Source organism: Myotis lucifugus, unplaced genomic scaffold (assembly GCF_000147115.1).
Source record: "Myotis lucifugus unplaced genomic scaffold, Myoluc2.0 scaffold_214, whole genome shotgun sequence".
NCBI lineage: Eukaryota > Metazoa > Chordata > Mammalia > Chiroptera > Vespertilionidae > Myotis > Myotis lucifugus.
In genome coordinates, this window is record NW_005871262.1 from 1,354,825 (window position 1) to 1,360,548 (window position 5,724).

Below are 5,724 nucleotides of genomic sequence, written 5' to 3' on the forward strand. Positions count from 1 at the left end.
GTAGCAATACTTATATCGGACAAAATAGAACTCAAAGTGAGGGCCATAACAAGAAATAAGGAAGGCTACTTCATAATACTAAAGGGATCAATACAACAAGAAGATATAACCCTGGTAAACATATATGCACCCAATGCAGGAGCACCCAAGTACATAAAAAAACTCCTGGAAGATATCAAAGGAGAGATCGACAACAATACAATCATAGTAGGAGACTTTAATTCACCACTGACATCACTGGATAAGTCCTCTAGACAAACAATCAGCAAAGAAACAGCAATCCTAAATGACTCACTAGATCAGATGGACTTAATAGACATCTTCAGAACACTTCACCCCAAAGCCGCAGAATATACATTCTACTCAAGTGCTCATGGGACAGATTCAAAAATAGACCACATATTGGGTCACAAACAAAGTCTCCCCAAATTCAAGAAGATTTAAATCATAAAAAGCATCTTCTCAGACCACGATGGCATAATATTAGAAATAAACTACAATAAAAACAACCCAGAATACTCAAACACTTAGAAGCCTAATAGCATGTTATTAAATATTGATTGGGATACCAATGAGATCAAAGAAGAAATTAAAAACATCTTGGAAACTAATGACAATGAAAACACAACAATCCAAAACCTATGGGACACAATGAAAGCAGTCCTGAGAGGGAAGTTTATAGCTCTACAGGCCGATCTCAAAAAACAAGAAAAAATGGTAGTAAATCATCTAACTCTACAACTCAAAGAATTAGAAAGAGAGAAACAAGAAAAGCCCAGAGTGAGCAGAAGGAAGGAGATAATAAAGATTAGAGCAGAAAAAAATGACATAGAGACCATAAAAACAATACAGAAAATCAATGAAACCAAGAGCTGGTTCTTCGAAGGGATAAACAAGATTGACAAACCTCTAGCCAGGCTCACCAAGAAGCAAAGAGAGAGGACCCAAATAAACAAAATCAGAAACGATAGAGGCGAAATAACAACAGACCCCACAGAAATACAAATGATTGTTAAAAAATACTATGGACAGCTCTACTCCAACAAACTAGACAACCTGCAGAAAATGGAAGAAATCCTAGAAAAATACAACATTCCAGCACTCAATCAGGAAGAATCTAAAAATCTCAACAGGCCAATAACTATGGGAGAAATTGAAGCAGTCATCAAAAAGCTTCCAGCAAACAAAAGCCCAGGACCAGACGGCTTCACAGGGATGTTTTACCAAAAATTTGAGGAAGAACTAAAACCTACCCTCCTCAGACTACTACAAAAAATTCAAGAGGAAGGAACACTTCCAAGCTCATTCTATGAAGCCAGCATCACCCTAACACCAAAACCAGGTAAAGACAACACAATGAAAGAGAATTACAGGCCAATATCCCTCATGAACATAGATGCCAAAATCCTCAACAAAATCTTAGCAAATCGGATCCAGCAGTACATCAGAAAGATCATACACCATGACCAAGTAGAATTTATTCCAGGGATGCAAGGATGGTACAATATCAGCAAATCAATAAACGTGATACATCACATAAACAAATTGAAAGAAAAAAACCACATGGTCATATCAATTGATGCAGAAAAAGCATTTGACAAAATCCAACACCCATTTTTGATAAAAACTCTCAGCAAGCTGGGAGTAGAAGGAACATACCTCAACATAATAGAAGCCATATATGAAAAACCCACAGCCAACATCATACTCAATGGACAAAAACTAACACCATTTCCCCTAAGAACAGGAACAAGACAGGGATGCCCACTCTCACCACTCCTGTTCAACATAGTCCTGGAAGTATTAGCCATTGCAATTAGGCAAGAAGAAGAAATAAAAGGCATCCAAATTGGAAAAGAGGAAGTAAAACTGTCCTTATTTGCAGATGACATGATATTATACATACAAAAACCTAGAGACTCCATGAAAAAACTACTAGACTTAATACATGAATTTGGCAATGTAGCAGGATACAAAATTAACCCCAAGAAATCTGAGGCATTTCTATACACCAATAGTGAACTTTCAGAAAGAGAGATTAGAAAAACAATCCCATTTACCATTGAACCAAAAAAAAAAAAAAAATAAACTACCTAGGAATAAACTTAACTAAAGAGGTAAAAGACCTCTACTCAGAAAACTACAGGACGTTGAATAAAGAGATAGAGGACGACATAAACAGATGGAAGAACATACCGTGTTCATGGATTGGTAGAATCAACATCATTAAAATGTCCATACTACCCAAAGCAATCTATAAATTCAACGCACTTCCCATTAAAATACCAATGGCATACTTCACAGATCTAGAACGAACTCTCCAAAAATTCATCTGGAATAAAAAAACGACCCCGAATAGCTGCAGCAATGCTGAGAAAGAACAAAGTAGGTGGGATCTCAATACCAGATATCAAGCTGTATTACAAAGCCACTGTTCTCAAAACTGCCTGGTACTGGCACAAGAACAGACATATAGATCAATGGAATAGAATAGAGAGCCCAGAAATTGGCCCGAACCAATGTGCTCAATTAATATTTGACAAAGGAGGCAAGAACATACAATGGAGCCAAGATAGTCTCTTCAATAAATGGTGTTGGGAAAATTGGACAGATATATGCAAGAAAATGAAACTAGACCACCAACTTACACCATACACAAAAATAAACTCAAAATGGATAAAGGACTTAAATGTATGACAGGAAACCATAAAAATTCTAGAAGAATCCAAAGGCAACAAAATCTCAGACATATGCCGAAGCAATTTCTTCACTGATACAGCTCCTAGGGCACTTGAAACTAAAGAGAAAATGAACAAATGGGACTACATCAGAATAAAGAGCTTCTGCACAGCAAAAGAAACCATCAACAAAACAACGAGAAAACCCACTGTGTGGGAAAACGTATTTGCCAACGTCATATCTGATAAGGGCCTAATCTCCAAAATGTATAGGTAAAACATACAACTTAACAAAAGGAAGATAAACAATCCAATCAAAAAATGGGCAAAGGACCTAAATAGACACCTTGCAAAAGAGGACATTCAGAAAGCCAAGAGACATATGAAAACATGCTCAAAGTCAATAATCATCTGAGAGATGCAAATCAAAACAACAATGAGGTACCATCTCACACTAGTCAGACTGGCTATCATCAACAAATCAACAAATGACAAGTGCTGGAGAGGATGTGGAGAAAAAGGAACACACGTACACTGCTGGTGGGAATGCAGACTGGTGCAGCCACTATGGAAGACAGTATGGAGTTTCCTCAAAAAACTGGAAATGGAACTCCCATTTGACCCTGTGATCCCACTACTAGGAATATACCCCAAGAAAACAGAAACACCAATCAGAAAGGATATATGAACCCATATGTTCATAGCAGCACAATTCACCATAGCTAAGAACTGGAAACAGCCTAAGTGCCCATCAGTAGATGAATGGATTAGAAAACTGTGGTACATCTACATGATGGAATACTGTGATGCTGTAAAAAAGAAGGAACTCTTACCATTTGCAACTGCATGGATGGACCTGGAGAGCATTATGCTAAGTGAAATAAGCCAGTCAATGAAGGAAAAATACCACATGATCTCACTCGTTCATGGATAATAGAGACCATTATAAACTTTTGAACAATAACAGATACAGAGGCAGAGCTGCCTCAAACAGATTGTCAAACTGCAGCTGGAAGGCCGGGAGGGTTGGGGGGAAGAAGGGAGGGGGGTAAGAGATCAACAGAAGGACTTGTATGCATGCATATAAACATAAACAATGGACATAAGATACTGGGGGGTAGGGGAGGCCGGGGGATTGTCAAGAGTGAGGAAAAAAAGGAGACATATGTAATAATCTTTGTAATATTTTAAGCAATAAAACAATAAAAAATCAAATAATAAAATAAAATAAATAAATCTGTCCAGGAAAAAATATAAAAATAACATAAAAAGTTAAAAAGGGGTAGTTTGCGGGAAGCCAGTCCATCCTTGCTGCTTGACACAGTCGCTGCAGGGAAGAAACATCTGCACAGCTTATGTTTCAAGGGACCTGGTGTATATGGCATCCTGTTCCTAATATGCTTGCTCCCCTTAGTGCTATGTGTTTTAACCAAGGTCACCTCCCAGAAAGGTTGTTTCCCCAGGTGGGGATTTTCCTCAGTAAAACCCCTTAACTAAGTGCCAGGCAGGTAGCTAATCACTTTAACTACGAACCATCATGCTTAAGCCACTTAATCTTCTCTCCGTGGAATGGAGATAACAAACGACCTAACCATTGGAAGAGAATGGATAGGATTAAGACCAACTGGGTATAAATACAGATGTAGCAGGCGAAGTAGAGTCAGAGCCTGGCTGGAGATCCTGGCTAAATCCCGGCTGGAGAACCTGGTTAGGCTGCTGATCAACTGACCGCTGTGTCCGTATCGTTCCTTCTTCCGAGACACCGACCACAACTTACCGACCACAACTTTGGGAACCCCTGGACCTGCTGTGCTTGGACCCCAACATCGAGGCGGTGGCGGTGGCGGTGGCGGTGGCAGTGGCAGTGGCAGACGGGCTAGAGGGGAGTCCGGGCGGCCACCGGCGTGGGAGCCGGGGGATCACCATGGCAAAGAAGCGGAAAAGCCGCGTGCTGTTCAACTCGGACATGGAGGACAGCGGCAGCGACCAGAACCTGGATCAGGAGCTCTTGTCCCTGGCAAAGCGGAAGCGCAGTGACTCTGAGGAGAAGGAGCCCCCTGTGAGTCAGCCTGCAGCCTCCTCAGACTCTGAGACGTCCGACAGTGATGACGAGTGGACGTTCCGGAGCGGTAAAACTAAGAAGAAAGGAAAGGCCAGAAAAATAGAGAAGAAAGGAACCATGAAGAAACAGGTCAATAAAACTGCTTCATCAGGCAGTTCGGACAAAGACAGTTCAGCTGAGAGCTCAGCCCCTAAGGAAGGTGAAGTGTCGGATTCTGACAGCAACAGCTCCTCCTCCTCCAGTTCAGACACTGACTCCTCCTCTTCTGGAGAGGAAGAGTTCCATGATGGCTATGGGGAAGACCTCATGGGGGATGAGGAGGACAGGGCTCGTCTGGAGCAGATGACAGAGAAGGAAAGAGAGCGAGAACTCTTCAACTGCATTGAGAAGAGGGAGGTGTTGAAAAGAAGATTTGAAACTAAGAAAAAACCAAAAACAGCCAAAAAGAAAGAAAACAAGAAAAAGCAAGAAGAGCAAGAGAAGAAAAAGCTGACACAGATTCCAGAATCTCAGGGAACATCCCACAATAAGGAACGACATTCCAAACGGGATGAGAAACTAGATAAAAAATCTCAAGACCTGGAGGAGCTAAAAGCAGAGAGGGAAAAATGGAAGAACAGAACAGCGGGGCTCCTCGCCAAAAAACAGCCATCCAAAACCAGTGAGGTATACTCTGACGATGAGGAGGAGGAAGAAGATGACAAATCCAGTGAAGAGACAGACCGCTCATCCCGAACACCATCCTCTGATAAAGAAGAAGAGAAAGAAGGGATCCCTCTGAAATCACAACCAGTGTCCTCACCCAAAGAACTGAATCGGGTTCGATTATCACGGCATAAGCTGGAACGTTGGTGTCATATGCCCTTCTTTGCTAAAACTGTCACAGGATGTTTTGTACGGATTGCCATTGGAACCCACAACAGCAAACCAGTTTACCGGGTTGTAGATCACGGGTGTTGTGGAAACTGCCAAGGTTTACCAGCT

General features: G+C 41.2%; 1 pseudogene; it reads left to right on the forward strand.

Moving 5' to 3' along the window:
- The window catches only part of LOC102439347, a 10,089-nt pseudogene that overhangs the window by 2,531 nt on the left and 1,834 nt on the right, over positions 1 to 5,724 (forward strand).